General features: G+C 36.8%; 1 long non-coding RNA gene across 1 annotated transcript in view; it reads left to right on the top strand.

Annotated features, from left to right (window-relative positions):
- The window catches only part of LOC137637059 (uncharacterized), a 216779-nt gene that overhangs the window by 9150 nt on the left and 195129 nt on the right, over window positions 1–12500 (top strand). The window contains exon 2 of the long non-coding RNA XR_011043362.1: window positions 3093–3114. This is a non-coding gene — a long non-coding RNA (uncharacterized lncRNA). The remainder of the gene's footprint in view (window positions 1–3092; window positions 3115–12500) is intronic.

Below are 12500 nucleotides of genomic sequence, written 5' to 3'. Positions count from 1 at the left end.
CTGGGCCATTTTCCCCGTGGGAACTTTGGTATTATAGTATCCCCCCTTTCACCTAAAATTGTAACTTGACTAATAATAATAATAATAATAATAATAATAATAATAATAATAATAATAATAATAATAATAATAATAATAATATGCACTTAAACGTAAAAATGTGCAATTTCTCGATAGATTTGTGAAAATTTGGCTCTGAAATAGTTTTTTATTGAAATATACGAAGAACCATTATATGCCAACTTTTTTTTTAATGTCTTGTCTTGATTTGGTAGATTTATTGACAAAGGTTTCGTCTCTCTATTACTCATTTGGAAGTATTCTGACCTTAATCATCGGGTTTTGCTCGTTAAAATAGTGTACATCCCACCCTTGGAGGCATTGAGTTTCTCTTATAATGCTTGATATCAGTTTTTCTTACGTAAAAATAAGATTTTCCTTTCACCCAGCTGACTTCTGGGCACCGTTAGGGAAAATTCCAGCTTGAATCCGACGGCTATAATCTGTTGCAATTGAAAAATACTTTGAAAACAGAAAACTAAAAGTGGTCCTTTAATTCCACAGTAAATGGTTAGACTAGGGTTCGAGTCCCACTCAAGCTCGTTAGTTCCTTTGGTGGCTGCAATCTCACCATCCTTTTGATCTAAGGAAGGGGTGTGTGGGAGCCTATAGGTCTATCTACTGAGTAGTCAGCAGCCATTGCCTGGCCCTCCTTGGTCCTTGATTGGGTTGAGAGTGGGCCTGGGTGCTGTACATATGTATATAGGATGGCGGTTTGGGGGAGCCTATAGGTCTATCTACTGAGTCATCCAGCAGTCATTTCCTGGCCCTCCTTGGTCCTTGATTGGGTTGAGAGTGGGCCTGGGTGCTGTTCATATGTATATATATGGTCAGTCTCTAGGGCATTGTCCTGCTCGATAAGGCAATGTCACTGTCCATTGCCTCTGCCATTCATGAGTGACCTTTAAGCCTTTAAACCCTAAATATAGTTTGTGAATATGCCATATTTCATCGTTGTCCGTATGCAAGACATTGGGGGGGGGGGGGGTTAACGAGAAGCCTAGTGTGGACCTCGTTAAATGAAGCAAGACGTATGTACGTGAAATTGAATTGTATTATTATAGATGTTCGTTTGTTCGCTATCATTGATACGATTATTTCAGGAATATTCTCAATGGATTTTCCGCAGTTTACCAATGTGACGAAATAGTGACGTATTAATGACGTCACACATGCAATTTTTTGGGTCACATCGTTAGTCGACCAGTCAGGTCATTGTGGACTAGTACATTTCCACTAAAGGTACTAAAGAGGGCAGTTTAATCTTTTTCGAAATTATCTCATTTCGTGTGTGTGTATATATATATATATATATATATATATATATATATATATAATAACCTTTATTTCCTAATAAAACTAAAAGCTTTTATATGTCTCTGTAACTCTTTCAAGTGACGTGTTATGTTAATCACCTCTCCCACTCCGGGGTGTCTGAGGCGTTGGGGGGAGGGGGGGGGGAGTTGTTACCTGGTGTTTCCTTGGCCGGGGGGGGGGGGGGTCACCTGGTGTTTCCTTGGCCGGGGGAGGTGTGTAGACGTTGTTGCTTAATGTTTCAAAGTGTCACACAACGTTTTTCCTATTTATACAAAATATGTATTCTTGTTTTCTTCCAAAATATATGTCGTAAAACTTAAGAACTGATTTTTAGGTTAACAGCCATTTAAAATGTTACGGCGTTTTTTACAATCAAACAAAATATTATTTTTCGTATATTTGATTTATATTTTCGTTTAGTATAATTATTTTTTAGTATATTTCATTTTGTTAAATGATCTTGAAATCACGATATTATTATTGTCTTTGCTTAGGTCTAATGCCACTTGATTTACTTCATGGAAAATAGTGCATTCAGTACACCTCACGCAATGCATTGTAGGCATTACTTGACAGTCTTCCCGGTTTGCTGTTAAGGTTTTTAACTAACTATATATATATATATATATATATATATATATATATATACATATATATTTATATATATGTTTATATATATATATATATATATATATATATTTATTTATATTTATATTTTATATATATATAATTATATATATATATATCTATATATATATATATATATATATATATATATATATATATATATATATATATATATATCTAATTTATATATATATATATATATATATATATTTATATTATCTAATTTATATATATATATATATGTATATATATATAAATATCTTCTGTAAGGTGTTACCACTGAAGATATATATATATATATTATATATATATATTATATATATATATATATATATATATATATATATATATATATATATATATATATATATATATATCTTTTGAGTGGTAACACCTTAACGTGGTGAAAAGGTTTGTGAATCGCCATGATAAGCAAAGCTGTACTAAGTCAGGGTTACCTATACTAGATAGGTTTGCTGTGAGCGATCAGAGAAAAATCTCCCACCATCACAAATCCGCAGTTGGCCAGCGCCCTGATGAAAACTCTCCAAATTGGCTGCCAAATTAGATCAATTTCTCGAACGGTGTTGGCTTTTATTGACCTTTATTCATTTTTTTATTTCTTACGATACTACAACAGCTTCAAATTAACCTGTCTTATTGCCCAATCGGTTACTTATCTACCTAATTCATTGGCTACATATATACTTACTTAATTGGTTCCTTGTCTACTTACTTAATTGGTTACTTATCTGCGTACCTAATTACTTACAATGTTACTTGGAAGGTTTATGTGATCTCATGCCACACAGAAATCTTTGACACAACGTAAGATTCACTAGATTTTATGTCACGTACAAAAGTTAAAAGTTTCAATCTCAAATATTTGAAGAATTGTATCCTTTAGTCAATATCAGTTATCAAATCTACCTTAACGTAACTCAGAGAAAACAAGAAAATAATTAATTTTCCTTAAAAACTTAAATCATTATTAGTTATCATGTTAAGTGGGATATTATCCATTGATAATTTTCTGATCATAATAAGTTTCATATTTGATACTAATTATGTATTTTTCTCTTTTGCAGATGGTGTGATTGACAAGAAAAGGTAAGAGGGTATTACCAAGACTTTTAAAAAGCTAGGAAATTTTGTTAATAAAAAACCCAGTCGTTAATGATGGTTCCCCAGGAGACACGAAGTCGATGTAAAAACAAGTTTGCATCTCATTTATTAATACATCTTGTATTCTGTAAATCTAAATATCCTTCTGTGTCTCCTGGCTGGTGACGTCTGCATGTGGAAACCTGGCGGTGGTACATATTAAAGGATTTCATCTCCTTTAATGTAACGCAAGCATGTGGCATCAGTACTGACTGGTTGGTTGAGTAGATTTCAATACTTCTCTTGTAACGTAAGACTTATAGATTCAATTATAATAGGTCTTTGTATTTTAGTTACTTTGTTTCACTAGTATTAAGGTGTTTACTGGATAACCCACTGCTGTGGTTGGGCACCTGAGAGGGGTGTTGGGCTTACCCGGCTGATGTTCTGGTGAGTATATATTCTGATGAAACATTAGAAATGCAGAGTATAGTGGAGGTCTCTGATTGGCTAAAGTCAATCTTCGACCAAGGTCCCCACTCTTGGGGATTTTTTTCCGCATATCAGGGATTATTTTTGCGGTTCAGGACATAAAACTTGGGTATCTGATCGATCTTGGTTTTTTTTTTCTTTTTCTTTTTTTTTTGGGGGGGGGGGGTGGGAATTGTTAGCACTCAAATATCCTCCATGTCCCTCAGAATTTAACAATAGTTTTCTATAAGAAATTTGAATAAGCAGCGATTTTCTTAGACTTGAATTTGCGAAGATTTTTTTTTTTTATCTATTTTGACGTTTGACAAAATCGTTTTTAGCGCGTGAGTTTTGCTCAACAGTCATTTTCTGGATTTGAGGTCCAAGTCTAGATTTTAATCGTAGTTGTTGGTAAAGGAAGAAACGGAGACAATAGCCTACCAGTGCCTGGTTCTAGGCCTAAATTCCCTTTTAAACTCAGTGAGGAAATTAAAAGGCCGTATTTTCGTAAAATCTAATCAACATTTTACTGGAAAAATTACATATTTTCTTTTGATTTGGGAGAGGAAATTGATTTTCTCACGTTTTTAAAAATTTTGGAAACTGTTGGCGGCGATGAAGTGTCGTAAAACACTGTTTAATTACCTCTGCTAACGAAGTTCGAAGGAGGTTATATCATTCCCACTGTTTGTGTGTTAGCTCGTGTGTGTTTGTTTGTTTGTTGGTACCAGCTTCATACCACAATTTTAATCGTAGATTAATGAAACTTGCAGGGATTAACTGTTATGTAAGAAGCTGTAAATGATTAAAGTCAATGGTCAAGGTCACGGTCAAGCAAAATGTCCAATTCACCTAATCAGCCATAGGTTTGGACATCGTTGTCACAGAGACTTCAAACTTAGTTCATATTTGAGTGTATGAAAATCCACGCCAATTAACACATGTTAAAGTCAAAGGTCAAGATCAAGGTCGAGCAAAAGGTCGAGAAATAAGCTGCCTCGGCAGAGGTCTGCGGTCTACTGAGTACCCCTCTAGTTTTGGTATATTTTGCTCTTCAAAAGCGTAAGAAGGAACCGTGAATTTGATGTGATTGGCGTATGAGTTATTTTGACGTAGAGTATACATACATACGTACAAAATAATTCATTTGTTGAAATGCAAATACAGTCAGCGAGTTCTTCAACATACACATGTAACATAAATACTTCAAAATACTTCAATATTTTATGAATAGACCAAATTAAACCTTTTCACGCAGACATTTTTTAAAATTTTTTTATAGTTTATATATGAACGATCTATTTAATGTTATTACTGTTCTTCGAATGTTTTATTTTAATTATTCATCACTTCTCTTGTAGTTTATTTCCTTCTTTTCCTTCCTCACTGGGCTATTTTTCCCTATTGGAGCAAACAAACAAACAAACAAACAGACAGACAAACAGGGGCGAAAACATAACCTCTTCTCAACTTTGTTGGCGGAGATAATAATACGAGTACATAGAAATGTCTGATTCACTTTACTCCCTTGAAGGGCTGATTTCCTGGTCCTATCGCAAAGGGAATCCCTGTTTCCTATCGAACCTAGAACCTACGTCATCATTTTATCGTATACATTGTAATGCATTTAGCGTATACATACAGTCCCTGATAAGTATGCTATACACAATTATTTGGTTTAAATATTGTTTCCACAATCTCATTAAACGGTAGCCCTAAGAAATTCAGCATTCGTATAGCTGTGCATTCAAAATTCTTACGGTGTCTACAACCTAGTTTAGGCAGCTGGCATTATCAGCCACGCCCACCAGTTACTCTCTCTCTCTCTCTCTCTCTCTCTCTCTCTCTCTCTCTCTCTCTCTCTCTCTCTCTCTAAGATCTAATGAAGGCAATAAAAGTTCTTAAAGGAATAACAAATGTAGATTACAACAACCTCTTCACGCTTAGCACAAATCGGTCCTGAAGTAACGGATTCAAACTGGAATTAAAAAGATACAACACCACTCAATGTGGTAATTTCTTTACATACAAAATAGCAAATACTTGGAGTAGACTTCCAGTGGATGTAGTAAACAGTAACACGGTAAACGAGTTCAAGAATAAGTTAGACAAGATCATAAAATCTCTCTAAAAGTTGAAACTAAATCGTTCCACCCAAGAGCAAATGGAGTCCCCGCGGATGGACTGAAAAATCTCTCTCTCTCTCTCTCTCTCTCTCTCTCTCTCTCTCTCTCTCTCTCTCTCTCTCTCTCTCTGTTATTTAACAAATATCTTGTTAGTAAACTTGATACGTTCATGGGTGGGTCTCCCGCAGTACTAGTGCTTAGGTCAGAACTGTTCAATTTTGGTGTCCTTTCAACGTTGTCAAAAATAACTTTGCAATAATCTTAGCTCAGTAGAGTGCAGACCTCCGCCGCAGCAGCTTATTTCTCAACCTTTTGCTCGACCTTGACCTTGGCCTGTAATTTTAACACTTCATTGGCGTGAATTTTCATACACTCAAATATGAACCAAGTTTGAAGTCTCTCTGACAACAATGTCCTAATTTATGGCTAATTACGTGAATTGGACATTTTGCTTGACTGTGACCTTTGAGTTTGACCTTCCAAAATTTAATCATTTCCAGCTTTGTACACATCAGTTAATCTCTGCAAGTTTCATTACTCTACGATTAAAATTGTTTTCAGAGGGGTGTTCACAAACAAACACACACAAACAAAGTACACACACACACAGGTGGTAAAACATAACCTTCCATTATCGTTGTCAGCAGCTGGGAGTTCCATAGTGTGTACAAGTAGAAGGCTTTTTTTTATTTATTAATAAATTCAAGGCCATAATTTTACAAGGGCACTTTAGTCCTTCGACAAAGTCAACCCAGAGCAGGTTCTCACTTGGTCCTATCTTTGCGTAGAAGTAGATTAAAGATATAAATTTTTTACTTCCACCAACGAAGTTGGGAGGAGATTATGTTTTCGCCCCTATTTGTCAGTTTGTTTGTGAACAACTCCCTGGCCATAATTTTACTCATAGAGTAGTGAAACTTTCAGGGATTAATTGTTATATTGAGACTTGGAAGTAATTTCATGTTGAAAGTCCTAGGTCAAAGGTCAAGGTCAAGGTCGAGCAAAGATCGAGCAAAGATCGAGCAAAGGTCGAGCAAAAGGTCGTCAGAAATAAGCTGCCTTGGCAGAGGCCTGCACTCTGTTTTTCTAGTTTAACTCGGTTTTGATTTGTACCTACCTTGACGGCATCTCTCTCTCTCTCTCTCTCTCTCTCTCTCTCTCTCTCTCTCTCTCTCTAAAATAGTAATCATAAAATAATTTGAAACATTCTGACGTGGATATCCGTAGTTTGTATTCCCAGAAAGATTATTTATAGGTTTAGATTAAGTCGTTCTTATGTCAGCTCATGCAATTAAACAAGTGTTTGCTGGAATAAGAAGCTTAGGGGCTCTATACCAACAAGATATTGAAATTCAGTTCAAAGTGAAGCAGGAAATTGCCGTGAAAAAAAAAATAGTCAAAACAAAGTGTTCAACTTATTTTTTCTTTTAGAATATATTCTTGGGAATACTTTCATTGAAATTATTTGCTTCGTATTAAATTGCAATATTTTTTCTTCATATTCCATTAGCGGACAGGTGTAAACGCCTCATTAGTTAATTATTGACTAAACTCTAACCGCAAGTGGGTGGTGGTGTCCTTCGTCTTTTTTCGACTAGTCGAACAAAAGGGTTTTCTGCACATTTGTTCTTCGTTAAGGGAATTCTCCTCCACCAACGAAGTTAGAAGGAAGTTATGTTTTCGCCCCTGTTTATCCGTTTGTTTGTATGTTTGTGAACAGCTTCCTGACCACAATTTAACTCATAGAATAATGAAACTTTTAGGGATTAATTATGTTGAGACGTGGAACTTATTCCAGTTTGAAAGTCCTAGGTCAAAAGTCACGGTCAAGGTTGAGCAAAAGATCGAGAAATAAGATGCCGTGGCGGACGTCTGCGCTCTACTGAGTGCCCCTTCAGTTTTTAAATAAGTTTTAATCTAAAAATGTGAAGTCTTACATAGTGAAAAACACAACAGTTCGTTTAGTATAAAAGTGAAAAGTTGAATTCGTTTTGCATGAATTAATTTTGTTACTAATGTTTCATGTTGACATTTCCGGCGACAATATCATTTTGATGATACAATAGTGGTTATTAGTGATCCACATGACTGCATAAGACTTCAATTTTGTCTTTAATATTTTGTGAACTAAGCAACATGGATCGAAGGCATGACTATAGTTTCATGTGTACTTCAATTACTCCTTAAAACTAATTTATTTCTATGTCAAAAATGTGGCCCTCGTATATGGTAACGTTCATAGAAATGTTTGCTACTTAATTTAAAGATATTTTCTATGTAAGGAAATTTGTTGTTTATATTGGTTTATATTATGTTTGACTTTGTTTGACCTTAACAGGTATTAATTGGCGTGGATTTTCATACACTCAAATATGAACCAAGTTTGTTTAAATTGGTTTATATTGTGTTCGACTTTGTTCGACCTTAACATGTATTAATTGGCGTGGATTTTCATACACTTAAATATGATCCAAGTTTGAAGTGTCTGTGACAACGATGTTCAAAACGTTATGGCTGATTACGTGAATTGAACATTTTGCTTGACCTTGATCTTTGACCTTGACCTACCAAAATCTAATCGTTCCCAGCTTTTTACATAACAGTTAATCCCTGCAAGTTTCATTACTCTACGATTAAAATTGTGGTCAGGAAGCTGTTCACAAACACACAAACACACACACACAAACAAACAGGAGATAAAACATATCCTTCTTTCAGCTTCGTTGGCGGAGGTAATAATCAACAACATAAATATTTGGACTTTATTAAGGTTGGTTATAAAGGACCAGTGCTTCTGTTGAGTTTCAGCCCTGAAAGACTTAGTTCAGATTTTATAACAATTATCATTTTAATCTAACTTGGCGTACAAATGAATTGAACGTTCACATTTGCCAATGTAACGTCTTTGCCTGGTGATTGCCAGACTGGGGATCAAGTCCCGCTCAAACTTGTTAGTTCCTTTGGTCGCTGTAACCTCACCATCCTTATGAGCTAAGGATGGGGGTTTGAGGGAACTTATAGGTCTATATGCTGAGTCATCAGCAGCCATTGCTTGACCCTCCCTGGTCCCAGTTTGAATTGAGAGGGGGGCTTGGGCGCTCATCATATGTGTATATGGTCAGTCTCTAGGGCATTGTCCTGCTTGCTAGGGCAATGTTACTGTCCCTGTCCCTTGCCTCTGCCATTCATGAGCTGCCTTTAGACCTTTAAGCCTTTAAACTGTTCGTACCTAAGCACTGGTTTTACGTCTGGGGAGTCTCGTCAGTGACATCATACAATAGTGTTAATCTTTATTTGAAATTACTCTTTAGGAGCCAAATTCTAAAATACGTGTCTACGTTAAATCATGTTTGTGTTTCCAGGTGACGTAGGTGATCTTAGATGTGTTTTTCATATTGCAATATTCGTGGTTTTCTTCTAAAACAGTCATGGGGTGTCTTGTTACCTCAGCCAAAGGAGGTTATAAAGTCGAGTCGGTTTATTTATTTATTTGTGTGTGTGTCTGTGGAGAGGATTACGTCAAAACCACTCGACAGATTCTGACGAAATTTTCACCACAGATAGATCTTAGGTCATGGACGAACTCATTAAATTTTGGAGATATTCCGGATCCGGATTCTAGATCCGGATTTCCCTTTTTCGCCCTTTTAAAGATGACGTCAAAACCAGTCGACGGATTTTGACGATATTTCCACCACCGATAGATCTCAGGCCATGGATGACTCCATTAACCTTCGGCGGAGGTCATAAATCTGTGAGTGCTTTTGTTTATAATAATGCTTTTTTTTTGTGGTTCAGAGTCTGGTCAGAAGTCTAGCCCATACCGGCGACTGTTAATGGCCTCTCATGTAGTTTACTTTACTTTAAGGGTGCTTTTCTGGTCCTATACTACAGGGGAACCTTACTCTCTCCATGACTTTTCGTAATTCATTTCATCTTATACATTCCAAGACATTCAGCTTTTCACACTGCATATTGCTCGTTGAGTGTCCATATTATCGAAGCACTTTGAAAATAATCTTTAGTTTCCTATTGAGAGCCTTAATATCTTCAGTCTTTCGGATGTCTAGTGGGAGCTTATTGTATGGTCTCGGGGCCGCATATTTGAAAGCTCTAGAGTCTAGAACCTAGTACAGTTGACATGTATCTTGGTTCCAATAATTTGAAACCATCTGCAACTATTCTCGTGTCAAACGTTGGCTACACAATGTGTAGCAATTCTCTTAGATATTTTGGACATCCGGTTCTGATAGCTTAATGGGTTATTGTGCATAATTGTTAAACAAAATTCTTGCTTTAATAGGCAGCCAGTGTAAATCAATTAATATTGGAGTGATCAATTAAAGGACTATATTTTTTCAAATCAATTAAATTGTTATGCTGAACTATTTTCTTTGTCTTATTACCTCCGCCAACGAAGATGGGAGCAGGATATGTTTTCTCCCATGTTTATCCTGTTGTCTGTTTGTTTGTGAACAACTTCCTGGCCACAATTTTACTCATAGAATACTGAAGCTTTCAGGGATTAATTATGTTGAGACTTTTGAAAGTCTCAGGTCTTAGGGTAAAGGTCGAGCAAAAGGGTGACCGAAAAATACGCCGACGGTCTAAATTGATTCTGGGAAAGTCAGTTGGTTTAGAGAAAGAAGCTGCCGTGGCGGAGGTCTTCACTCTGTTTTTTTTCTAGTTTGTAATGGGTTTGAAAATGATAATGGATCCTTACCCCCTCCCCAATCACAACATCCCCATCCGGGTGGGTAACTTAGTCTCAGAGTGAGAAGTTCGCTGTTCGCTATTTCACTGGGATAGACGTTTTCCAGTTTGTCTAGACGGTATTAAAATGTCTTTTGTCTTGTGTAATGTATGGAATTATTCATTCCTTTTCCTGTTGTAATCTAGTTTCAAACTGTTAAGATTTCCATCGAGTTAGACGAAATTGGGGCTTTGAAACTGTTTCCCCTTTAACCTCAAATGCTGGATTGAAACCCAGATTTGCTTACATTCATGTTACTTACTGGTGTTCCTTGTGAGTAGTCTTCAAGGCCCAACTCCATTGCTGGTGCAGCTCTTCATAGGGCCTCCCTCGTTCATATTTTAGTTAACATCTATATTCTTGTCTGATGCACTTTTTATTTAAGTCGTAGCATTCAGTGAATAAGTGGGTTTCTAATTTCTTATCAAAACTATGCAGACTTTCCCGATTCTTGAGATTTTCAGACAGCTTATTATAGTTTCTTGGTGCATACGATGCAAACGCTCTAAAACCGATAATTAAATTGCATCTCGGCTCATTCCATCTATGACGATCTACGCTATGTCTTAAAGTCATAGAAGTATCACTTTGAAAGCCATTTAATAATTCATTTATATAATTTGATTTTCATAAGACATGTCTTGTAAATACTTCTTGCGTTTCCTGGTAGCCAATGTAGATCAATTAATAGTTTTATGGCTATATTGGCATGACAGTTAGTGGTTAGAACGAATTGTTCATCTAGATGTTTTTCAAGACAGCGTCATCAATATCACTTCAATGTCCTTATTTATTTGGTGGTTTAAAAGTTTAAAGGTCGCCCATGAATGGCAGAGGCAAGGGACAGTGACATTGCCATATCAAGCAAGACAATGCCCTAGAGACTGACCCATATATACATATGAACAGCACCCAAACCCCCACTCTACCCAAGCTAGGACCAAGGAGGGCCAGGCAATGGCTGCTGATGACTCAGCAGGCAGACCTATAGGCTCCCCAATACCCCCTTCCTTAGCTCACAAGGATGGTGAGGTTGTAGCGACCAAAGGAACTAACGAGTTTGAGCGGGACTCGAACCCCAGTCTGGCGTTTATCAGTCAGGGACGTTACCAATAAGGCCACCACAACCTTTGTTTACAAAGAGCTACTAAAGATAATCACATTAGGAATAGTGTGATCAGTCCAATCCTATAACTTGGATTCTGGTAACCTATTGAAAACTATCCTGCCTGAGAATCTACTGGACTGGGGTTCGAGATCCGCCAAGCTTGATAGCTTCTAGTAGTGTCTGCAACCTCACCATCCATGCGAGCTAAGGATGGGGGATTTGGGGGAGCCTATAGGTCTACTTACTGAGTCATCAGCAGCCATTTTCTGGCCCTCCCTGGTCCTAGTTTTCACTGATATGTATACGAGTATATGGTCAGTCTCTAAGGTACTGTTCCTGTTCCTTGCCTCTGCCATTCATGAGTGACCTTTAAACTCTATACTTATCTGGGGAATTTCCAAGCTGCTCTAGGGCCCTGAACGGCATTCCAGGACCCAGTGCCAGGCATTAAGACCAAATCAATGAATCCAGTCTAATGTCATTTTGTATATATCTATATTATTGGTTTATCATAAGTTCTACAGAGGCATGGAGTTAGTTATTTCAACCTATTTTGGGGATGATACACAAGTTTACTTTAGGATTGAAAGACATTGAAATCACAACTAGAAATTAAACTCCCTTCTCACTATTGTAAATTAATAAGTGAATGAATGACATTCAAACATCATCATCATCATCTCCTCCTACTCCTACTCCTATTGACGCAAAAGGCCTCGGTTAGAATTCGCCAGTCGTCTCTATCGTGAGCTTTTGAATCAATACTTCGCCATTCATCAGCTCCTACTTCACGCTTCATAGTCCTCAGTGACGTAGGCCTGGGTCTTCCAACTCTTCTAGTGCCTTGTGGAGCCCAGTTGAAAGTTTGGTGAACTAATCTCTCTTGGGGAGTGCAGAGAGCATGTTCAAACCATCTCCATCTATCCCTCACCAT

The sequence above is a fragment of the Palaemon carinicauda genome, unplaced genomic scaffold (genome assembly GCF_036898095.1).
Source record: "Palaemon carinicauda isolate YSFRI2023 unplaced genomic scaffold, ASM3689809v2 scaffold51, whole genome shotgun sequence".
Taxonomy (NCBI): Eukaryota; Metazoa; Arthropoda; class Malacostraca; order Decapoda; family Palaemonidae; genus Palaemon; species Palaemon carinicauda.
Note: the sequence above shows the minus strand (reverse complement) of the source record. Positions and strands in the feature narration are given on the sequence as shown.